At 40.1% G+C, this 27,068-nt stretch overlaps 1 pseudogene; it reads right to left on the bottom strand.

Annotated features, from left to right (window-relative positions):
• Positions 1-1,475: 1,475 nt before the first annotated feature.
• LOC137285080 (BAR/IMD domain-containing adapter protein 2-like) lies at positions 1,476-27,068 on the bottom strand (annotated as a pseudogene).

Below are 27,068 nucleotides of genomic sequence, written 5' to 3'. Positions count from 1 at the left end.
TGTGATACATAAGTCTTCTGATAAGTCTTATGTGATCTTTGGCAAGAGAAATAAATTTGTCTTGAATCACAGGCACATCTAGTTTCATAATGATAAATCTTGTGTGACCTTTGGCAAGAGTAATACATACATCTTTGGGAAAAGGCACATCTAGTTACAATAAGACAGAACTGACGAGATCTTTGACATATGTCATGAGTCTTCTGATGGTCTTATGTGATATTTGGCAAGAGTAATAAATATGCCTTGGATCTCAGGCACATCTAGTTACATAAAGACAGAAATGAAGTTGTCTTTGGCAGTTGTGATACGTACAGCTCACTATAAAAGATTCTGATTTTGACTTGTGCTATAGACTGTCACATACTGTTTTCCTAACAGATTTTCCATTCTGAACATAACACCATAACAGTCCGCTATAATGTTCATGAATAGTAATCCCCAAAAATCTGTAAAACAGCTTTCCACCACAATGTTTTCAGATTTGAGGACTTATGTTTTTGATTCAGCAACTTCCATGCTCTTTTGGTTGGATTTGATAAACCTGAATACAACAGCAGCCACAAAACCTTTACTTTTCCAGTTTCCAACATGTGAAGATACGAACATAATCTAAAATATGAGTACCCATATTTAACAGCTAAAGTCTTAAGAAGTGATGTTTGTCTGATATCTATCACAACATGTGTCCTTTGATTAAGCAATCAATATAGACATGGGATCTGTTAGGAAAAGACAAACTGAATAACTGGTCAATAAAATCTGCTATAGACCAACACAGAGTTAAGGTTGACCGTATTTACACATCAACAAAACATTGCATGCAAAACAGATTTCTGTCAGTCTCATAACAGATGAATATTCTCATACAAAAAGCATTATTTACACATTACCCTAAAACCCTCTGTACATGATCGTCAGCTTCATAAGACATTTCCTGAACCTCTTTATCACCATATACAGCAGGCATATCAGTAGATCTGTCTTGCTTGTTTGTGACACCAACTTCAAATGCCACACACAGACGTGACATTGCATGAGTATGAATTGTTAAATTTTTCAGGATTTCAAGAAAGATATGGATAAATGAATCACAACACATATAACCAATGGTATATTTGAAAACTGTTATTGTATGCCAACTGACTGATGAAGAAATCTTTACCGATACCTCAACTTGGCCCTTTTGTCAGATCTTGTTTAGTGGATGAGGTTGCATATAGAGAGTGTCACATGTGAAGTTAACAAGACCAACAAATACTTCACTTGAAATAGACTTTGGACCAATGACTCACATCAGACTGTAAATGTAGCTTAAAATAGAGGGACACATGGAAGCTGGTGAGCTTTGTGTTTAAACACATCAAAGCATGTTGACTGAAATTGTTCTGATTGGATACTCATGATTAAAAAATTACATCTCCATGTGAGATTTGCACTAAAATGCTATGTGTTGTGGTTTCGATGTTTTGATGTTTATGTAAGTAAGGATTGTCAGAATGACTTTGTGGGTGAAATGATGTCACAAAGATGACAGATCACTTCAGGCGTGGGGCAGATCGATCGTTGGTAAGTGTTTTACGCAAAGCCACATTTGCAAACATAGGATTCCTGTTGCGTCTGGAATAAAGAATACCATGATTAGAATAGATAAAATAAAAGAGGAAATGATATACCACCTGCTGACAGTAATATACTACTAACCACTCTATAAACATGCTACAAGGATACACATAAGAGTTACCAACACAAGATACTACAGAATATATTGCTAAAGAGGCTGTTCTAATGAAGAGAAGTGCAAACGTTGCTGAATGTGGTGTAAATCCTGTATCCTCAGTACCTGAGAGTTATGTGAGTGAGTTAATTTTAAGCTGTTCTCAGCAATGTTCCAACAATATGGCAGCAGTCTGTGAATAATCGAGTCTGGACCAGATAATCCAGTGATCAACAGAATGAACATCGATCTATGCAACTGGGATTCTATGAAATGTGTCAAGCAAGTCAGCGAGCCTGACCACTCTATCCGGTAAGTCATCTCTTACAACAAGTATGGGTTAATGAAGATCAGTTCTAAAATGGATCTTCACGGGATGTGAGAGGATGTGTGAATGATACTGCTCCGGATAATTGGTATTTTACCCATATCAAGGTAATTCTCAATATAGTACCAAGATCCATCCTTATACACCTTGTTGAAAGAGCACAGAGCCCCTCATACATCTGGTTGATTGGGCATAGATCCTTTATACGCCTGTTTGACTGTTAAAGATGCTCCATCAACACCTGTGCCATGCCTACACTCTCTTTACACCTATTCCACATGCAAAGCCCTCCATTCATATGAGTACTTACAGTTGTTCTTCTTCCTCAATGTAGTCAGTTGGTGGTGGGGGTGGGGGGAATCCGGGGGAGGCATTCCCAGACCACTGTTGTTGTTGGCTTGTGGCCGGTGGTGGAGGTGGTGGAGGAGCCTGTGGAGCCTGTGCTGTCTGTGCAGCCTGTGGTACCTGCTGATGGAGTCCAGCCTGGTAATGTTGGTCATGCTGACGGGGCAGCGTGTGGACCTCACCCTGACCTGTCAGGATCTGAGACAGAGTGGTGCCTTGAATTGAAACAGGGTGCACAGAAGAGGAAGTGGAGAGAGGATTCATAGGAGGAAGCGGGGGAGGTGGAAGGGGAGCAGAGGAAGGATTAGCAGAAAGAGAGTTAGAAAGATGAGATGCCATCATGGCTGAGTTTCGTGATGTGGAATCCATCGTGTTATGAGCTGGGCTCTGGGATGGAACTTCTCTCACGCTTGGATTTCGGGACAAAGGTTTGAGGACATGCTTAGGTGTGCTGGGAGTGCCAAGGTCAGTATTATGTGGTGGGTGTGGTGGAGGGTGGGGTGGGCGTGGTTGTGTCGGAGCAGCAGGGTAGGGGAGAGAATGAGGGGCAGAATCATGCAATGGTCTCCTTGTAAGAACGTTCATCTCCAGGAAGGGAGCTCCATGCTGTTTGAAGGAAATGGGAACAATTTGTTACTTTAATGATATTCAGGATCACGTTCTGTGACAGCAACTGAGATTAAAGCAAACTGTAGATGAGTCAAAGGTGAGAAGAGGGGTGGAATTCATAAGCCAGTTAGTCAGCATGTAGGATGAGATATTGCTAATGCCATACATGTTCGAATGCTTGTTATGAAATATCTCTTAAACTTGAGAAATAAAAATGCTTTCTTTCACATCTCCAGAAGAATTAGAAGTAAATATTAGTTTCTTGAAAACTATGACATGTTAGTAAAAGATATTAATGGTAAAGGATACAAGAACATTAGAAGAAGAGAAGTTGTTCTATCTTCTAACACCAGATTGCATGCACTACTGTAAACAAAAACAAATGCATTTCCGAACAAAGCACCTCATTAAAATGAACAGCATCTCATTACCACAAACAGTACCTCATTACCACAAACAGCAGCCCCTCATCCCCATGAACAACACCCCTTCTAAACACAAACAACAGCACCTCATCCCCACGAACAGCACCCTTCCTAACCACAAACAACAGCACCTCGTCACCACAAACAACACATCTCATCACTGTAAACAACACGCAAAAATCACAAACAACAGCACCTCGTAACCACAAACATGAAACATCAAGGATAAAGAACAAGACAAACATAGCATTTAGCCAGGCTTCTTAACTGAAATTTGCAATCATCATTTCTCTGTAACCATGGAAACAAGACCATTTGTTGTACCTTTGACATTTGTATCAAGGTCTACATTTCACTCATAAATTTTGCATAAACGTTCTCGACATTTGGGGGAATTGGTTTTTAGAGTTATCACATAATCATAATTCATATGTGAAACAGTTCAGGGAGCCAAATGACAATTATGAGACTTCTGAAAACACCAAAATATCCAACCAATTGTCCAGATATATATGGAACACAAAGAGGTCTATAATGAACAAAATAGAGAGCAACATTCCAGATGACTGTCTGCCAGTATTATTCAACACAGCTTGTCCTAGTGTGTCGAGCTGAATATTGCATTCGCGGCACATAAAATTACAGGTGTATCTTCAAATATCTATAACTACTGGCCATATCCAACAACACGTGGACGAATCCAATCATGTTACAAGACTCATTATCCAAAGTTCAGCCTGAGAACACTGCCCAGTATTCTCAGACTGTCACTTCAATATGTTTCATCCATTTGCAAAAATAACATGGACACTCAAAGAAAACAGATAGATTCTTCATAACTCTACTGCAGCTATCCCTGCTGTATTGTAAGTATTCAGCTTTCTCATGTAACATTGTGTGAGGTTTATGTTCACCTGAACAGACTCCTGGCTTTACATTTCAAGGACAAGACTCTGAATCGCATCAACTGAATTTTTTAAATGCATTTAATGAAGATTTTTCATAGCTTAAATTGACACAATTTCTTTCAAATGAAATTTTCATGATGTGAATCTGAACCTTGTATGCCATATTTAGTATTCTAATCTGAAGTTTTCCCACTGCTGATAGAGGGTAATGACTGCATGTTGGACATTGGATTTTCCTTGCCCGCTGTCAATGAATTCATACCTTATGCAGCTCATTAGTAAGTAAACGCATCCTAAAATTTTCAATATGTGGTCAAAATATTCAAAAGCATCAAAATTCAACAGCAACACTTTCATGTTGACAATGTGTATGACTTGTTTGGATTCCCTGTTCAAGTCCAACTAATGCACAGGAATGAACTATGACACTATACTATTTTATTCAAATAGCATGATCGAACAATTTGGCTTTTGAAAGAGCAGTAAAACAGAATTACATTACAATTACATAAATATGCTTTAACACAGACAGGTGGACAAGTGGACAAATGATAGCTGGGTGGGCAACATATGGACGTTGAAGATTCAAATTCACATTTGTTGATTTCAGTTAGTTTGTAAGTCCGGGCACCTGATACATCACATCAGTCTGGATCGACCAATTCTGAAGGATGACTGGCACCATGGAACAAAAAATGAGACAGAAAAATGAGGTTGAGAAAAACAAACAGCATGGTTCTCCCATTCAGAAACATTTTAAAACACTCTAAAGAAACATACACAACATTAATTCCCACAATAACATGCACACAGGTAGGCATGCACGCACGCTTGCCCCAGAATATCATACGGTTGTTCCCTAAACCTGCCCAACCACAAAAACAACAGGAACTGTCAAGCCAATATAAAGTCAACTAGCATGCAGGACCGAGCACCACATGCTGCATGCAGTACCTTGGGGTCATAGTAGGGGTCAGGCAGGGTCTGGTACAGCTCCTGGGAACCCATGTCAACCTGGGGTGAAGGTCGAGGAAGGGTATGAAAGCCGGAACTAGCTCGAGCAGAAGAGGTGTCTGACCCCATCCCCCCATAGGACATCATATGAGGGGCAATGTCACCACTGGTTGTGTGGTAGAGGTGACTCGACCATGGAGACATAGAGGTTGTGATGGGCATAGAGGGCTGGAATGCAAGGTCGGGAGGTCATGGTCAAAGAGGCACAGTGCTGGATTTCTCACAGTACATGGGAAATGTGTACAAATGTTTGTTTCTTAGATGTGTCAGAATTTCAGTTACGAATACAATAGACAAATCACAGTTTTGACAACAATATCAGATCAGAATTTTTTTTCGAATTTGATGAATATGCTGGCAAACTTCCAAACATAAAAATTTCACTATGCACTGAAATTTATTGTGCAATACTACAATACAGGTAAACAGAATTAATTATTAAGTGTTATTTCACATTAAAATCGCTTCCTATGATATTATAGTTACACCAAAACTATGCATCAGAGGAATTCTGCTACCCACATCTTAAACTTGATGGGAGGATAAATTTTTTGTCAACCTCAAGTGGGTCTAGAAGAAACAACCTGTGCTCGCCCCTCCTTTCACCTTACTAAACCAACGTCCACAACTGGGGAAGGAATGTCCTTCACACAAACTAAATGTCACCATGAACTTTGAAATATTTTCACAAAGTATTAAGTCAAAATGTGAGAACAGAGTGAGTGAGTGAGTGAGTGAGTGAGTGAGTGAGTGAGTGAGTGACGTTAGTTTTACGCTGCTTCACTCAGCAATATTCCAGCTATATGGCGGCGGTTTGTAAATAATCAAGTCTGGACCAGACAATCCAGTGATCAACAACATGAGCATCGATCTGCAGAACCGATGACATGTGTCAACCAAGTCAGCGAGCCTGACCACCCAATCCCCTTAGTTGCCTCTTACGACAAACATAGTCGCCTTTTGTGGCAAAAAGCATGGGTTACTGAAGACTGATTCTACCCCGGACCTTCATGGGTTGTGAGAACAGTACAGAGAGTGATTATGGTTTTATGCCACTTCTAGCAATATTATATCACAGCATTGGACACGAAAAAAGGGCTTCAAACAGTGTGATCATGTGAGGAATTGAACCCTGGTCTTCAGCATGACCAGTTGATGCTCTAACCATTATCTACCCTCAGAATGAAAATATGAGATGGATAGTCGAGACTGTCTGGCAGTACTATACAGACTATGGAAACACATCAATTTCAAATGTTTACGTTACTGTCATTCAGAATGCACACAGTAACCAAATATGCCAACTCAAAGTGTTGCAAACAGTTTCAAGGATCAAAATTAGCAGTTTGGCCATAAAATTAATATTCAAAATGCTTAAAATCATGATGGATTGTGAGAAAAATGATATGGCAATAATCAAGAGTGAAGCTTAAATTTCACATGCCTCCTACAGCAGATTTCCAAATTATCAGCTCTACATTTGTGTAATCGGTGAAAATATATATGCTTTTGTCTATATACCTGAATGTTAACAAATTTTATTCAAATTTCATAGAATTTCTAGTGCAATTGTATTAGCATAGTTTGTGGATAACATTTGTAGTGACTACGATAAAATCATAGAGGTCGGCATCTCAAGTTAACCCTTTCCAGGTTGCACAATCAGTAAAACACATTAAAACTTTCAGTGCACCTGACTGGTGGAATGACCCATAATGAGATGACGAGTGAACACTTTAACCACCAGACTACCACACAGCCCCATGCAGGCTTCAAGAACAAGCAGATGCAGTACTATGCACATCCCCTAAATGTAGACTATGAAACCTGTCACGTGTGGTGGAAATGAAAGTACAATGTGACGTTCGTTCTAAATAATGTCACGTTTTACATAAACAGGATTTTAATTTTGAACTGTTTGAAGCACTTCTGTTGAATGCGAGTCGAATTGCCATTTTGCAGATGAAACAAGGTAAACAGATTGAGAGTAATCTCCCTTCAATCGATTTTCAATTGCAAAACATCAGTAATTTCTGTGCTTCATGCATGATTCAATGGTATTCGAGGCAAAGGAGTACTACCATGAAGCACCAGAAGAGTTCGGAATTCCCAGCTGTGTACATTGAAAATAATACATCGATTGCAAGCGGGATACATTAAAAATAATAGAATAGTGCTTAGCCAGTCAGAAAGTGACATTCATGTGTGAGGTAAGATAATACTAAAGATCACATCTCCAGTACACACTCTGTGCCCCTTTCCCTCACTGACCACTGACCTGAGACGTAGGTGTGACATGCCGAACCATGGAACTCTCGTACAGTGATCGGGGGCGCCGGCTCCGACCGGGCATGTCCACTTCATAGCTGATGCTGATGTCCGAGATCTGGGACCGGGAATCCAGCAAGTCGCCAATACTCTTTGCACGGTGGAGGCTGAATGAAGACAATCAAAAAACACTGTACATAAAACATACAAAAACCTTGCACTTCCTGCCTCAAGAGTTACCATGGTGACCACTAAAACGAAAGGCTGCTTCAAACTGCCACTACTGTACTTATCAAGAAATGTATTATGTGGGATGGCCATGTCCAAGGTAGAAAAAGACACAATAAAAATGATGCCGACACCATTTTTTAAAAGTTCTTGTCTGAAAATTAATTCTCATAATTTTTAAGCCTTAAGAGTCAGGATTGTTCAGTTTAGAGCAGTTTGTTATGATCAAGGCATCTATCCATCCCAAACTACTTGTCATTCCACTACCTACTTGTAATCTACCAACATGATCAATCCGTTAGTCTGAAGATCACAATCGTGTCACAGAACTGCCCATAATGACAATCACAAAAAGGCCTGATTGTGTGGACGTGAGTGTGACAGTGTGTGACTCACAGTTGAGTGTGGTCTGTGTGTCGATTGCTTCCAACAGCATCAGTAAAAGACAGGGGGAACCAGCCAAATCTGTCAAAGTATAACGAACTGGATTCAATAACACTTGAAACAGTAGTATGACATACAAGTTTCATGTGCGAGACCAAACAGAAATGGTTGTTTGAACAAACAAGCAGGGAAGATGAAACAGACCCATGAAGGTCCGGGTTATAATATTGGCCTTCAGTAACCCATGCTTATCGTAAGAGGCAACTAACAGCATCGGGTAGTCAAGAATGTTGACTTGGTTGACACAAGTCATCAGTTCCCAGTTGTGCAGATCAATGCTCATGCTGATCACTGGATCGTCTGGTCCTGACTCGATTATTAACAGACCACTGCCACATAGCTAGAATATTGCTGAGAGCAGAGTAAAACTAACCTCACTCACTTACAAAAGAGATCCGGGCTACAGTTATGGGCAACAACTCTGCAATGCAAGTTATTGATTATAAGGACACTGTTACACCTGCAAGAATGTAAGTTAAACATTGTAGTCACATCTAAACAATAGCCAGAACATGCAGCAGTGTCTTTTGTATTTGTCTTTTGAAGTAGACAAAGCAACAGCAGTGTCAGAATCAGAACCTGGAACCAGAACAAGATCCTGACAAATGTAAGGGACACAACTGTGCATGGCAGTGTCTTTTCCAACTAGATCACATGTGCCCAAGAGAAGTGACTGCAAAGCTAGTTCTTCATCATCAATGACAAGTCCATGTTTTAGAAATTTGCAAGCTGCCATCACTCTACACCATACAAGGGACAGCTGGGTAGCCAAGTGGTTAAATCATCTGCTCGTCACACTGAATACCTGGGTTCAAACGTCCACATGGGCATGATGTGTGAGCCCCAGTCCTCCCATCCCCACCCATTATCTGTTACAATGATAGCAATAGTTTCAAACTACTGAAATGTACATATGACAACTGCAAGTAGCGACGACCTACTTTCCAGTGTGAGCATTAAGGCCATACTGCCATCCATCCGACTTCTCCCCAATGAGGGTGAGAACATCCCCATCACTGAAGCTCAACTGGTCTTCCCCACGGCCAGTGTGGGCATAGATTGCCTGTACATTAGATGTGGCAGGAGAACCCTGGGTCATTGATGGGAGGCCACGAGGTAACGTCTTGCCTGGAAACAAAACCGAGAATGATGAACCAAAGGGTTTAGGACAATATTACTGTAAACTGAAATATCAGGCACGTAACTATTGACATGGCAGATCTCGGTGTAGTGACATTAACTCAGTAAGCGGTGTTGATTTAGAATATGTGCACTATGTGACATAGTGACATTGTTTCAAAATAAATTGGTTGATAACTTACTACCTTTTTGATGACACTGACAATAACTAATGAAGTCTGCTCAGAAAGGCCAACTCATATCCCCTATAGCTCCAGGGCTCACATTTGGAATATCCAACCCATACTGATGAACCCTCTTTATTGCAGCTCAATATGGAGGGAAAACTTTGTGTTATAGAAAAATTTCTTCCATAACACAAAGTTTTCCTTCCATATTGAGCTGTCTTCTGGCCCACTAGTACTGACAAACATCGGACTTCAGAAAGCTCCACCTACTCTCTACAGGCATGGCAGCAGGCACAGCATACTCAGATGGTGCAGACTTCTGTCTCATGTACTCAGTGGAGGATGTGGGGCGGTGGTATGGGCTGCCATAGTGGCCGTCTCCAGGATACACCATGCCGTTCTGGTGCTTTTGGGAGTTCTCCATGGCTTCACGTCTCTGCTCCTAAAATATTATGAACTCACACACTGTTCACTCATCATGAGTTAAAACAGAAATAGAAAGGGGATGTTTCCATTTTCCCAACTATTACAGTCATAATCTTGCATCCTTTACAGGATGTCAGTATTTCCCTTGGCTGGTTGATTTCACTCACTCTGATTCTCATACTATCAATCACTAGTTCATCCTGGAGAGACATTTACAGAATACTAACACACAGCAAGGAAAAATCAGAAAAAACTGCATGTAAAGTTTTAGGCCGGACCAGGTAAACTGGTGATCACCAATCTAAGATTTATCTCATCTCAGAATGAGTGAGATAAAAGTTTTAAGTAAAACTGTTGGTGTTTAAGCCAAAGCGTTACTTACTATCAATATTTAAGATAATCATACCATGTCCAAATAACAACATATCTAAGAATCACATTTAGTACTAGTAGATTTACAACAGTTTCATGAATGTTGAAACATTTTACTTTCAACAAGAGGAAATAATCTTATATTCAGGTTATGGATTGCCAAAATTTCAACGTTTCACAGCCATTCTGTGAACCTTGGGGAATTACAGATCTCTTACAGTAAACATGAGACACAATCCCACAGTTGACTAAGAACAACAATTTCAGAGTTCATGTTTATCATGTTTTTTATGATAATCAAGAAGGTCAAGGTCTTACGCGTCTGTTGACGAGTGGATCTGCTGATCGAGGCAGGATATGAGGTTGTGAACACAATTGTTTCCAATGTGGTATTTCTGATGCCAACATCTCATAACCCTACAAAATAAATAATATGTCACAGATAATAAATATCAGGAAGAAAAACATAATGTTTTAATTCAGATACCTTTTTCACTTGGGGTTAGCTTTATTCGTTGTGTTTCTGACACTGATGACATATGTATCTATGTTATACTTCACAAATAAGACAACATTAACGGGCAGTCCTTTTCAGGCAGAATATACAAAATGAGTTGTAACGAAGCAACAGTGGAAGCTGCCTAAACCGGCACACATATTTGGGACAACATGCCACAATGTAGACCTGATTGTAAATGTACAAGCCACGGACAGGACTGAGATTTTAAGCTGGTGTTGACAACTTTCCAGATTGGACAAATGCCTGTTTTGACAGCTTCCACTGTGCTAACAGACTATCAGTGATTGATATTAGCACTATATCTAAACTCATCTCTGTGAAGGTATTGTGAATATTTCTGTTTTACATCAACATTATCTAGGGAACAACAAAGGCATCTTACCACTGATCGAGGCTGACATTCAAAATCCTTGTTGTTTGTTATAAAATTTACTGCAAGTTGCCCTAAGTTGTCAACAAAACAATATTCCTTAATATTTCCATTGATTAACCTAGCATAAACATGATGAGATCAACAGAGAGAAAACAACAGTATTGTTTTCATGACTATCATCCGGCATCAAGCATTGAGAAACAAGAGAGTCCATAGCACTTCCTCAGAATTGCACAACCACTATCATAACGTGATATGAATAAAAAGCGTATATCAAACACATGCTATTTAGGTTTCATCATGCATAAAACATAATCTTACTAGTATATTAATAATATGCATCTATTTATATCTAAAATGTCAATGTTTCAACATCACTAATTCACAGCCTTGAGTTCTTCATCAGCCCATGTACATACTGTCAGCTTGCAGCAGTTAATGTTTATTATTAATATTATGCAAATATTTGCGTAGCACCAACATCCAGCTCAGCTTTGTTATTCCTTCGATCACTGGATGTCAACCTCAAACAGCACATTGTATCATCAACCACAACTCCTTGGGGATCAAGTAAGTCTTAAAGTCACTAGGGTGCACTGAGGCACTGAGTTGGTTTTCCCATCTTTACGAGGTACCCATTCACAGCTGGGTGGACTAGGACACATAGTAACAGTACTTTGTCCATGTTTACTGCACTTTGCTGTACCTGAAGCTGACTGTGTGCATGTATTCATGTGACCACCATCCGGTCATTTACCAACAGATTCATGGGTTCTTTTAAGTGCACAGGGTTGTGTACTGTACAATAGAGGTTGAGACAAAACCTAAAGAGTCTGCACACAAAGATGTTCACTCCTGGTCATGGGTGGGCTTGATCCCGGCAACTCAAGTTCACCGGATCACTTGCCAACAGCTTAGACAGGTCATCCACCATGCCCCACACTAGTTTATAGAAAAGAAACCAAGCTACAGCCTGTTTCTAGGGAGAAGGATGTCAGTGAATATACTAACCAACGGACCAATGAGTGCTCAGTTTATATTCACTCATCAGAGTTCCTTTTGTACCCTGGTCCACGGCTTTACCATCAACTGTCTGTTGCAAATGCCACCATGGTCAGGGTTCACAAAAGATTCATGTAAATGATGAACCTTATTGACAGAATTTCACTATCTCTGTGCCACTGTGCTGCAAATATGACATATGTAACCAAGGATGACGGTCGAATGTAGTATCAATACTGTGAACTATTGATGATGGTCTGAAGAAACATAGGCTGTAAAAAAGAAAGCTGTGCTATTTCTACACATTAGAACCATCTATGACTTATACAGAAAGGCAACGCAAACAAAACCAACTACATTAACGCTAAGAATAGATTCATGAGATGACTCCATTATGCCCTCTAAAGCCCTGGTGTGAATATAGCAGCATATTAACAGACAGCATGAGTGAGTGAGTGAGCAAATGAGTCAGATTTGTTCAATGCAATCTTTGATCAGTATTCTGTTATAGCACACAATGTAAGGTTCACTTGGGAAGCAAGCCCAAAGAAGTGCAGATCTTAAGATAACAATCACTGTGAATAAATCAAAGATCACAAGTAGTGAGTGAGTGTGGTTTTATGCCACAGCAATATTCTGGCAGTAGCAATATCAGATCGGGGGACACCAGAAATGGGTTTCACACATTGGGCCCATGAGGGGAATCCAACCTGGGTGTTAGGCGAGATGGGCTTTAACCACTAGGCTACCACGATCATAAGTAGAAAATCAAAAAACATTATCACCTGTGCTGTCAGGTGAGCTAAAAGTTCATCTTGGCAAAAGAGAATGAGAATGATGAGGATGATTGATGTGTTAAGTGAACTGATTACCATGGTTACATGACAGTTTCTACAACAAAAGAGATGATCAGCAGATGAGTTAAAAAATGAAAATGGGTTATCATGGGTTCATGAGATCACAAAGCACAGAGAGAGACTCCAGTGACATCCAGAAATAAATGTGTTAAAATGCATCTATATCAATCATGGCAAGCCAGATTACCTCCACTGATCTGCTGAAAATGAAATATGGTGTCCATGACAACATAGTGAGTGAGTGAGTTTAGTTTTACACCACACTCAGCAATATTCCAGCTATATGGCGGCGGTCTGTAAACAATCGAGTCTGGACCAGACAATCCCGTGATCAACAGCATGAGCATTGACCTGTGAAACTGGGAATGTGTCAACCAAGTCCGCAAGCCTGACCACCTGATCCCGTTAGTCGCCTCTTACGACAAGCATAGTCGCCTTTTATGGCTAGCATGGGTTGCTGATGGCCTTTTCTACCCCAGGACCTTCATGGATCCCGTCACAACAGAAAAGAGAATACAATCAAACCTCAGACATAATGTCATCTATATATGGCCCTTTGTCTTACTATGTTATTGTAGAATTCTGTAACCCATAAAACTGATACATGGTTAATGAGCTGGTGAAGAGGTGCCTCACTCCCACAGTGTTTGAATCCCAGATGGGATTTAACTCAAATTACTACCAGAATCTGTAATTAATCCCAAATATAACATTTGTTACACTGTTAAAGATGATGGAGTTTTCTCATCCTAACAGAACATTTACTGAAATTCTGCAGAAAAAAGTACCCCATTTTACCAAGCTATGGCCAGATGACTTTGCTGATAGATTAGGAATATATACTGCTCCACTTTAGCTTTTTCAATTGTACTTTAAATGAAGGAAAACATTTGAACAAACGATCACAAAACTATAACTTTGATAAATCTATATTGAAGTAGAGAGTTAAGATTGTCATAGAACTATGATCCCTTATTCTCAAAACATTTGTAGCCCTAAGAATTCTTAATTTTTATCGTAGCCAATGTGTTAAAAATGTGCTTGAGAAGTACGTAGGGTTATGAACATTTCGAAAATGGCTTGCCAGAAGCCTGCAACTGTACCCACATCATCAGCAGGAAAAGGACAAGTTATATCCCAATCATGGAAGTAAATGATTGAAAATATACACATTGTTGATTCACTGGCAGTCTAGTATTAACTCTGTTTTACCGCATGTCTAATCATGTCATCTTAATTCATTCTTCTTTATGAATGACAGCATCCTCGTCCAACCAGGTACTCACATCTATATGACCATTGTTTGGTAGAAATACAACAGAACCTTTCTGTACCAACATCTCTTTCACATAACTGATCAGGATTCTTCTGAACAACTTTTGGAAGTTGATTCACATTCAAGGGCAGTCTTGACTGAGCAATCACAATCCACAGAAACTAAAGGCTATCCACTTAATACGAAAATTGTCTTAACCAGGTTACTACACTCTAAAAAAACGAGACTAAGGCATAATGAAATAAGACAGCTAGTTCCTTATTACCTTTTCGGACTAGTCAAACGGATCAGCCCAAGCCTCATGTTTCTGGAGAGTGAGTTTGGTTTCATGCCGCTTTTAGCCATATGCCAGCAAATTATGGTGGGAATACCAGAAACGAACTTCACACAATGTACCCATGTGGGGAATCAAACCCAGGTCTTCAGCATGACAAGTTTTAATCACTAGGCCCATCATGCTTGCACTGTTCAAAGGTTTGTCTTCATTTTGACCAGTCACAACAAGTGGAAACCCAGGGGTCAGTGGGTGACATAACTCACCTTCTTTGTGTAGGAAGTCTGTACAGAGGCAAAGGCTGTTAGTCTCTCCAGTAGGTAGCAGTAACACTTGCGTTCCTCCAGAAGAGCCTGCAATGTGTTCATAGTCACAACTGTACTCAACAATATATATAAACAATTAAGGATTGACTGTGTATTTCTTTCGTTGCATTGAGGTATGAAACTAAGAATCAATGTGCAAACTTTTTGTAAGAATCCGCTATGCGGATTCATACACTTTGCAGATTCATACACTTTGCACATTGGTTTTTAGTTTCATACCTCAATGTAACAAAAGAAATACACAGTCAATCCTTATAATGAAATTTAACAACAAATACAATACTTTATTTAAACATAATCAAATTCATTGAAACAGATATCTTTGTTACCGCCGATTAACATTTTTGCTGTAAGAATTCGGTAATGACGTGACATGACTCAGGTGACTCATTTACATAGAGTGACACGCCTACCAAACCATTAGCCAATCAGCATACAGCACCCTCAAACAGCTGTCAATCAACCAAGCTAACATTGGGTAGCGAATCAGAGCGAACAACACAACGTGACGCGTTCCGGTAATGGCAAAGTTTCAAGTTCAAACATTTGAATTATTACCAGCGAACTGAAAGACACAATTTGAAAAGTGAGAATTGGAAATGAACCCCGATGACATGAAGTTAGTGGAACTGAGATTGTTAGTGACAACAGTATTTCCACAAGTGGAAAGAGGTTGTGATGTGACTGGGATTGCGATGCCATGAACTGATGTTCCAACGTGCGCATGCTCTTGTCGAGGCATTACAATGTTATTAAAATTTACAAAAAAGTTTGAGTTGTTTTTTTATGTTAACCACAATGTATCACTTCAATGTTTATCCAAAGTTCATTAAGGAACCCGAGTGCAAGGGAATTCCCTCGCTGTGTAAAGGTATTCCCCAACATTCCTCAGGCCAAAAGTAGTTTGGTTAAGTGGGCGTGGCTTATTTTTTTAGATTCACTGGGAAATGAAATCAAAAGAAATGTTCCCAGTTAACCAATCAGATTGCTAGAATTTTAATGAACACAATAAAAATTTAATTACAACAGGTTAATATCTGCAGAATAATAATTTATATGTGCTTTATTATCACATCAAATAATTTTGGAAGAACATTGCACTGAGGATAATTAGTTTTTTATCTCACCCATGCTTCTCTGTTGATGAGAACTAAGATGAGAGAATTTACTTAAACTCATCAGACATACCATTTCATCTGTTGCATTTAATCAAAGAACAGTATTTGATATTGTTGATTCAACTGGTTGGTTTTCATTAGGGATGGAAGGTCTTAAAAGTTATCAGCCCTGTGATCTTGTACAAATCTGGCATGAATTTCATATACTGTGTTTATCATCAAAGTATTAAAGATTGGACTTACACATAACTTCCCAAGTTGATCTCATGACTCTCAGAGAGCTCTGAGTGAATACCAGTGGCTCTTAGAGTCTTAGTTTTATGGACCTGGTAAAACCATGTCCAGATCTGTCCAAGGGGCATAACTCTAATCTATGTTTCATTAATGATGACATTTTGTCCCTCTGTATGCTCTACTTTCATCAACTATGTACAAGTTTAGAACTCACAAGTTTCAGGCCCTGTGTTCTGAACTCTGTCAGTTTCTCTTGACATTTAGCAACGGCTCGCATATACTGAAAAACAAAACAAGGATTCATACCAGACAGATTTATCATCACTTTTCAAAATTCAGTACAAAGCCAATTTCAAACAATTGTATGTGACATATTTTCTTCTAGTGCTAAAGAATATCTACAATTAGGCTACAATGTATACTATATTCACTGTATATAAAAAGCAATAGGCATTAAATACACTATACAAGAATACACTGTTTGAGGGAAACAAAACAGAAGTAAACATAATTCAACGCACCATTATTTATAATTACCTGAAATGTAACATACACTGCTGTTTATCTTGAAAATTTATCCAAGGTAATAAAAAACATTACAAACGATAAAAACTGTTTCTATTTACTTTATTATATTTAGGACTGCCCATGTAAATCCTATTCACAAGAAATAAAAATTGTCTAAGCTTAACAAAGTTTCATCAGATATACGTAAAGAAAACTGCCATATGCTCATTTTCAAGAGATTTCTGAGATGACCATGTTCAGACCAGGACTATTGAAATTTGTTCAACCTCTACAAACTACCTTATCCTGAAGTTACTGATGCACACAGAGAGGGGTCCAGTGGATATCCTACCTGAGCTTCCTTGGAGTCATCAAAAGTAAATTTGGACTTGCTTTTCTTCCTGAACTTTTTGAGGGCTTCTTGTGCCTTGATGTACGGGCTGATGTACCCTTTGTGTCCGTGTTGGTACTTCTTGTGCTCTGCCTGGAGACAGTGACACGCACTCATTACACAATGCTATATTAAAAGTGGTCAAATGTTACATCTTATATTTGGGATTAAACTTTCTCAATACATAATCTAGTACTTTCTTTGGATAGCACAAGCTCTTGTGGCTGAGTGGGTTAGGCGACTGACTTTGTGTGATGGTGATTAGGTGCCTGACTCTGAGAGTGTGGGTTTGAATTCTGATTCGAACTCAACCCATCGAAAGTACTAGAATCTGGACTTTACTGAGAAAGGTGTAATCCCAAACATAACATATGTCACAAAAGACATGTAGTGTCTGGATTTAAATGCTTAACTACATGAGAAAGGTTTGCATCATTTCTGTTGACAATGCAGCATTTACAGATGTTTCTCCAGTAAGAAGCCCACACCACAACAACTCATTGAGCAGATAATGTAGACATACATAGGCATGCTTGAAGTCATTCTCCAGTCGATGTTCTAGTGGCAGGATCACTTCAGAAAACAGTGCTTTTGTCTGAAAATGAAAAGCCTACTACAGTCACTGTTGTCAGGATTCCTATTTTAAAAATGCCATTTGACATGTTGTCAGGGACAGAGGATAAATTGTTGCAGAATTGACTGCAATAACAGATGAGCTGTACATGTATACAGTAAAATATTTGCAAAGCAAATATCAGTATACTCAAACACAGAAGATAATAATCATGTTCTTACACTGCGAAAGTTTGTTAGAAGCATTATTTATCTTTACTAAAAACACACCAGTTGTTCTCATGTCAAGTGTATATTCAAACAGAATGACATGCTTTGACATGTACCATATCATCTTTAACTGTTTCAGCTGATACATTATGCAATAAAATTGATATTTTATACTTATCCTGACTCATGCTAATTGTTTATCTCCTCTTCCCTGGTGAAGCTAGTGGAATACCTGAAATCCCTTGAAGTTCCCTTCTAAATGAAGCGGATGTAAAATACACTCACCCACGTGTAGCCTTCCTTTTCCCGCGCCTAGGTCATGTGACAGGCCATGCTTGTCACTCTCTCCTTGTATATGATCCGACACGCGAATATAGGAATTCAGCGTGCCTGTGCGGGGCGGCTGGGAGGGCTTTTGTCATGACTCAGGATAAGTATAAAATATCAATTCTATTCAGAAAATTACATATTTTTCCTTATCCTGACTCAAGCTAATTGCTTACAGAATCCGACAGAAACGGTGGTGGGTCAGACCATGCTGGATTCTGTTTGCTGTCAAAATTACGTCTAATAATTCCCCGTGATAAAATGAGTGAGTGAATTCAACGCCTTCATAGAACTATTAGTTGCTGAGCAACGACAAGAGACCCAAACTGATGAATGCCAGAGACGTCCTCCGTGGCCATGTTATGTAGATAATGGTTGGCAAACACCGTGTTTGACTTCCAAAAGCAGCCCTCCATTATAGTTGATAGCGAGCAATTCCCATGTGGCGCTAGTGTAGAGGCCAAGGCTCTGACTTCATGTGGGTTGGTGGCTCACAGAGTTTCCAATCCTGCTGCTTTACTGGCTCTCCATGTAACAGCTCTGATCCACACTGAGATAGTGTTGCAGGATACCTGCATAAGTGTCTCAGTAGATATAGGCATAAACAGGCGCTTAAAACCGTTGTCTTCTAGACTTGGTACGTGCGATGTATATCTTCAATGCTCTGACTGGACATAATGATAAACCTTGAGTATCATGGGGTCCAGGGATTAAAGATAGTGCCGGTATATGAAATTGCCTATCCGGTTGACCTGGTTATTGATTTCTCACAAGAAAATGCCATCGCAGACCTAGATGAGCTGTCTGATGATGATTTGCATCAAAAATCATGCATTTGAAGTCCAGAGCATGAATTTCTGACATTCATGCAGCTGCAGCCAAGGCAAGTAAAAACAGCGTCTTCTGAGTTACCAGTTCAAGTGAGGTCCGATCAAGCGGCTTGTACACATCACTTGTGAGACGTTGAAGTACGATGTTTAGATCCCATGCTGGAGCTCTAAATCTACGTTGTTGATCTTCCAACTTGAAGGAGGGTAACAAAGCAAGTAGCTCGTGTACTTTAGTCAGACTGGTCCCTGTTTCCATGGTGATGACTGAGCTGAGAGCTGCCAAGTATGTAGATAATGTAGAGCCTATCAGACCTCTGGAATGTCATAGGTGACATAAATATTCTGCAATCTGCGGATATGTTGTCGTCATCGCTGTGAAGCCTTTCTTCTTGGTGTATGTCTCAAACCGCTTCCACATGTCATCATAAAGGGTGCAAGTGAATTTCACTAAGGCTATGGTAACTGCTTTCGCTGTGCTCGAGTATCCTCTGTATTTTAAACAGATTCGTCGGAATGCAGATGGGTTGCTGTGTGCCTATTTTGTGTGAGGATGTACGAGAAAATTTTCCCAATCTGTAGTTGTAGTGTTGGTTGTCCTAACTCCTCATTGAGTGCTGGAAGCCAATGTCTCATTGGCCAGTAAGGCACGACCAAGATTGTAGTGAGTTGTAGTCTCCTGATCTATTTATTTTCTCAATGGCTTTTGGTAGCAGCATTGGAGGGAGGAAACGCGAATGCATTTAGTCCTTTCCATGGGATGCTGACAGCGTCTGTTACCCAGACTAAAGGATCTGGTACCGGTGATACAAAGGTTGTTGTCTGTTTGTTGAACCTTGTTGCAAAAAATTTCCAGTGATCCAAATGATTGGCTGACTAGTTGAAATCCCTCTCGATGCAGCATCCACTCTGTTGGTGATGGACAAAGGGGACGAGATAAGGCGTCTGCCATGATGTTGCAGACTCTTGGTACGTGACATGCTTTTATTTGGAGAATCAGACTGTCGACCATGTCGAAGAGTTGAAACGTCAGGTGTAGTAGAGATGGCAATCTCATTGACCCTTGCTTGTTTATGTAGAAAGCCATGGGTGAGTTGTCTGTGTGGATCATCAGTAGCTTGTCTCTCAGTGTTGTCAACCAGTGATGGATAACATACATCACTACTTTCATCTCCAACTGGTTGATAGGAAGAGCAATCTTCCTTCTTTCAGATTCCTGCTGCAATCTCGTTGCTTAGATGGGCACCCCATCCTTCGAGAGACGTGTCTAAATAGAGATGGTTGTTGAATGTCAACTGTAACTTATAAGTTTCTGAGCAGGCCTTCAACTGGGGAGTCCACCAAAGCGGGTATTATCTCAGATGTCCAGCGTCATAAACCGATCAAGACTTGAAACCGTGACTCGGGAATCGCTGTCATAGAAGTAGCTGTAGGCATCTTCGTCTGGTCATGTCCTGAGCTGACATGAGCAGACCGAGAAGACATCGTCATTGTCGTAGTGGTAACAGAGAGAGTAGAACTTCGGCTTGACCTGTGACCCACCGAACCTCTGGGACAGCGATATATTTCAACGCAGTGATGAATCCAATTCAAAGGAATTTAGATTCACAAGTCATCCGAGCTGAGTTAGTAGCCTGACAATGAAGTACAACTGTAGACTGAGTTGACTTCTCTCACGATGTGCTTGTATGCCATGAAGATACGTCATTCTTCGTCTTCAGATCCTCAACCCTGCTCACTATGAGCAAGTTGACATGCGAAGGGAGTCTATTTATAGCTGGCTGCCTGTCCGATTAGAAACTGTCATTCATTGCTGCAGACCTCATGATATGCAACGCTGGATATGCTGTTAGAAGACCTCTATGCCGTCTGAAGAATCAAATGACGTTGTAGACTGCTAATCTAGTGTGTTATCAACATCTGTCCATCGTTGCAAGTGTGAAAGATTAACGTAGACGACTTCCTGACACAGGGACAATAACATCACATTCTGCGCAGGGCATTGTCTCTTGGGGACCAATCAGACTGACAACATGATGTCAGCAGCACGGCATTGTCTCTCAGGGAACAATCAGATTGAAGGTGTGATGTCACCAGCAGGGCGTTGTCTCTTGGGGACAAATCAGGTTGTAGACGTAATGTCACCGGTGTAGCAGTCAACTGATCACTGTGAAATCTTGTTCAAACGGTGATACCCTTTCTAGCACTCAGGCTTGTCCGTAACCCTGCTGTTTGGCGAGCACGTGTCTAGATGAGTAAAGCATGCGAAAAAACTTCCGTCGCTTGAAGCTGAAGTAGACAGACTGTCTTCAAGGTAGATGTGTCGGAATTCTTTCCCCGAAAATAATACCGTCATCTCTTGTGATCATGGTGTAGTTTGCAGTGGTACCTTGAAGTCATCTCAAAGACTCCTCGTGATGTATTCGTCGTTGAGTATTCCCCAATTGAGACGTCCACCCACTTGAGACGGTTCTGTGGGAACGGCAGAATTTAGAAGACTCCAGTTGTTCAGACCCTAATCTTCAATGTTTACCTCCTCTCTCTGGACTCTGGAGAACATGGACTTGTTAGTCTAACGCTGACTGGTCAACTTCAGCACCGTTGTCAAGGTGTCAGTGGACTTGATCATCATGACTTCTGTGGGTGACCATCCTTGCTACGTCATTAATCTTGTCGACGAAGTAGATTCTGTCCCGCATTAGTTGAGGTGAGGTGTTCAGACATAAACTGCTGATCAGTCATCTGAGTGACAAATGCTGAGTAAGTTTCTTGTCGTCTACCTTGTAAGATTTGTTGCAGGTGGGACTATTATTTATAAACATTCGGTGTTGTGACGAAGGGCTCCATATACAATGAAGAGGGAAGCGATGAATGTTGAATGATGGTACATGATGTTGTTGAAACTTGGTTGCTGACTTAAACGCCGAAGATAACATCTCAGGAATCGTAGATATCGGAGGTATCGGCGGGAACGTAAGTGCATCAATGTCGTCATCCTTCATCATGTAATATTAGCTTCATTAGAGTCCTTGGATGCTGAAGTCAAGTCCATTCATGATCCATGATGTAACTTCAGAGTCCGAAAATAGGGCTTCCCCCGATGACGACACTCGATAATGTCTATCTTCATCCCTCCATGAGTGTGAAGCACTCTTTCCGTCATGACGATCCCTCCTATAAGAGTCCACAGCTAAGGGGGTTGATGATTGTTGACAGCGCCTTCGATGAACTGGGTAGAGTGACGAAGACAAACGCCACTGGTGCAAGTGTACTCTCGTGAGCGTGACTCCTCACTGTTGCGAGTGCACTCACGTAAGCGCGAATCCTCACTCCTGCGAGTGCACTCATTCGACGTAGGTGGATCTCTCTGTCCGGACTGGAGCTGGGGAGACTGATGAAGATCGTCTTCATTGGCGAGTAGACCTGTGAGTTCACTCACCAAAGCGGGTGCGCTCACTCGACGTAGGTGGATGATAAGGACAATGGTGATGATCTTCCTGTGCAGGTGCGTGCATACGCCTCCTCTTCATCCTCTGGAGTGAGTGCAGATCTAGTTCAGAGTTCACACGGAGCAGCAGTCGATGTAGTTGAAGATTGTAGTCTTCGTTGTTCGTTGTTGACCTCCAAGCTCATGTTGCATATAGGTGTATGTGTCGAATGGCTGCGTTGTGTGCAGTGACAGATGACTTGCACAGATGTCAGCTGTGATGACCGAGGCTGATTACTGACTAAATCTACGTTGTCTGCCGATCCTGAGCAGTGACGATGTTGTCGTGGCCGATCTAGGAGCAACTGTCTAGGTAGTTGAAGATTGTAGATATGTCATTCCTGTAGGGGGACAAACGCGTCCCACCAGAACTTCTTCATCGAAGAGTGTTGATTCAGCAACAACTTCGTAGCAGGCAACTTTGTCTTCGACGACGATGGTGATCTAGGCTTCTTAGGCTGAGAATGAAACGGCTACCGAGGCTAAATCATCCGATTACACATGACTAATGAAAGACGACACTGCCTGTCCCTCACGAAGAACGAATTTACACAATAAATTCTGAAACAGATACATTTCTGTAAAATTCACAGCACATAGTGGAAGAACATAAGGGCTTACATGCCAGCAAAACTAAAAGTGGGTCAACCACTGATAGATGTTATTTACACTGTAAATACGATTTCATCAAATGAGACTAAGTCTCGGTTGAAGAAATACGTGCTATATCAACACACAATAATCATGAATAAACAAATTGTGATATATATACATAAACTACATACCGCATGCGACATAAATATAGTTAAAGGACCGAAATAATTGAATAACTTATCGCCTTAGTGGAGACTCCAGGTAACTCCAGCCACCCTCGTCAGGCGATAAGGAGAGAGTGACAAGCATGGCCTGTCACATGACCTAGGCGCGGGAAAAGGGAGGCTACACATGGGTGAGTGTATTTTACATCAGCTTCATTTAGAAGGGAACTTCAAGGGATTTCAGGTGTTCCACTACCTTCGCCAGGGAAGAGGAGATAAACAATTAGCATGAGTCAGGATAAGAAAAAATAAAGGCCTTTGCATGTGCTGATGGTCGCCATCAGTGGGACAGGACATGTTCACCTTTTCATAAACTCCTACTGCCACCATTTTTGAATGAAGTAGATTAGCAAACTTTCTTTATGTTTAGGATATAAAGCTACCGAAGGAAACTGCCTCTGCTATTAACAGTGATCAATTCAGAAAATGGAAAAGGTTTTTGCCGCTCTTTTTATAGACAGTAGATGTTGTTGGGTACTCACGCATTCTTCCACTTTGGCATACATCTCCTTCTGTATGTCTGCCAGCTTCAGAATGGCACCACCTGAAAAGTCACACCATCATGAGGGGGTTGTTCAACTTGAGATGTATTACAGCATTCAGTGGTATAGATGTATCCCTGTGCTTTCTCAGTAAAGCTGAACAATCTTCTAAGGGTTGCCTGTGTATTTGTTTTGGTTCATTGAATAATAAAATCGATGTACAAACTGCATGAATTCATGCGGCTAATTCTTTCACAACCACTGGGATATGGGTGCAGTAATGTAACCAGTTCAGTTAATTGGAAAGCTAGAATTACAATTAGCAATGATGTAAATCAAATTTTATATGGTTGATATTTGAAGCCCTGTACACAGTGGATAATAATATGAGTGACTGTTTGTAACTTTGCAAAACAAATTTCTTCAGTAAGCATAGTCACTGAAGCACAAACATTTCACATGAAGAAAGTAATGAGCATGGTCAATATTGGTTACTTACCGTACAAATAATAATAAAAGTTCTGACCTGTTAAATGGGATTGTACATACTCTGAAACCTTACCTATTTCATCTGTCCCTCCTTGGCCATTCACTTGACAGGCGTAGCCCACTTTGCCGATTGCCTCAATAAACGAATGATGATGTCATTCCTACAAAATACAACAGTATTACAAGCAATAACAACATGTCTATAACATAACTAGATTAAAAGATAATATTAAAACCATAGCTTCCCTGTCAGAATGATACTGCTAAAAACAAAAGAATCAAGGGAAACCTAATATCAAGAAGATGTACCACAGAGGAGTATTTCAAGGACCCACCCAACAAAGACACACCTCCTCGCAAACATTATTTTGAAACACTGAAAATCTATCAGCAAACTGCATATAAGAGATACCACTGCAACTACAAACTTGGTCAGTGTAGCAGAATTTCTGCATATAAAACAATACATATTGTAACATATAGAGTACTTCTATTTTAACTATGGCTTATCCAGGACCTTGTTACTGATACATCACTACTAGTCTGTAGTATTCGAAACTCGAACAAACCTGTACAGGTTTCTGATTCTTTGGAAAGAGTGAGTGTGTTAGTGAGTTTAGTTTTACGCCGCACGCAGCAATATTCCAGCTATATGGCGGCGATCTGTAAATAATCGAGTATGGACCAGACAATCCAGTGATCAACAATGTGAGCATCGATCTGCGCAATTGGGAACCGGTGACATGTGTCAGCCAAGTCATCGAGCCTCACCACCCGATCCCGTTAGTCACCTCTTAAGACAAGCACAGTCGCCTTTTATGGCAGGCATGGGTTGCTGAAGGCCTATTCGGCACCTTCACGGGTGCTTTGAAAAGTGTCCTCCTTGGGGTCCTTATAAGCATTAAAATGTCCATTTTAAATTCCTAAAACGGTTGTAACAATATTTTTCAATAAAAAAATGTACAACACAAAAAAATTGTTTTTGCCTTGTCAGACCATCCTTACTGAAACCCTGGGCCAACAGCCAGGAGCAGCTAAGTCTAGAGAGGATCTCTTTTGAAAAAGAAATATATCATATGTAACAGTCACAAGCAAGAGTTCAAATATAGTAAGTCAGTAAGCATTTTCCCATCTCAACAATAACTGGAACAGTAGACGCAGACAGTTACTATGGAAACATCATAGATGTATCCAATAATCTTGGTAATATACTTTCAGTTGCAAACAACTAACATTACATAGAACATACACACTAATGAAACATACAGAATCATAAAACAATGACATCACCACCCGCACATACCAACAAGTGCCTTGTGATAGGATTTTCCAGCTGTTAATATCTGGCGTACTCCATTATTAAAATTGCTGGTGATATTCTGAAAAGAAAAAATAACTTAAATGTACCAACATTTAACTTTGGGCCGATAGAGTAGCAGCATACCACTACCAGGATTACTGTGAACATAGATCAGCAACTGTTTGTTCCTGTTGACAGCATTACAAACAGAATGATAAGTCAGTTACAAAAAAAATGTAATTATGTATAAAGTTATGTAACAAGGATCCCATGAATCTTGTACATTTCAATCATAATTTAAAACAAATTTAACAGTTTGGTGAATTTATAGATTTCAAAAACATTTCCCTTTTAATTATTATGATGAAAATGGTGTAGTGTGACAGTACCGACGTGTGAAAAGGGGGGCATGTCAAAATATGTATTTGGGGGAAACATCTAAAAGCTATGAAAAACTCCAAACAATCCTAAAATTGGGGCCCTAAAATTAATTTGTGCACATCTTCAATACTTTGTGTGCAAATAATATAGAAATTGCACCTTCATATCAAGTGTGTTGTATCATGCTTCCAACTTCTAAAGGCTTATCACTGGATTTTTGATACCATGGTCTGAGTGTATTCAAGGGTTATCAAATAACCTTGACATAATCCTTTTGTTTCAGGATCATAGCGATTAAACACACATATTTCATTTTGTTTAGGATCCCGCATTTGGTTAATAATAGAAAGGAGGGGAATGGATAAAATGGACTCATATTTTCTTCCGTCAGATATTTTTTTTATTTTTTATTTTTTGGCAAGCTTTATGTCATTCAATATTGTAATCATTCGATGGAACTGTATACTATTTATGACTGATATATCAGGATACATCTACAACAAACCATCGGTTAGTGATTAAATTGGGTCAAGCATGGTTATGTTTGTTTTTGGTTTTTTTAAACATCTGTAAAATCTGTTTGTTAAATCTGTGGAGAAACACACCTGTTGCATGGAATCTGGATCAAATTCAGTGTAATTTATGACAAAATGTAAATGGACTCACCTTATATATTGCTTCCGTGACTTTGTGGGTGTCCTCAGGGTTCCACATTTTCCTTTTGATCGTTCTTGTCAGTTTCCGCTGTGACAGGTGAGCGATTGGCCACTGTTCAAGATTTTCGTCAGGTGGGAGACACTGCATACATTCGTCAATTAAAAAAATCGGAAATACTTCGATTGTCTGTCACAGAATACATCCGAGAAAGAAAAACAATTAGTTGCAGCGTTGTTTTACCACTGGAT

This window comes from Haliotis asinina, chromosome 5 (genome assembly GCF_037392515.1).
Source record: "Haliotis asinina isolate JCU_RB_2024 chromosome 5, JCU_Hal_asi_v2, whole genome shotgun sequence".
In the NCBI taxonomy this organism is placed as follows: domain Eukaryota; kingdom Metazoa; phylum Mollusca; class Gastropoda; order Lepetellida; family Haliotidae; genus Haliotis; species Haliotis asinina.
This window is presented reverse-complemented; position numbering and strand designations above follow the sequence as displayed.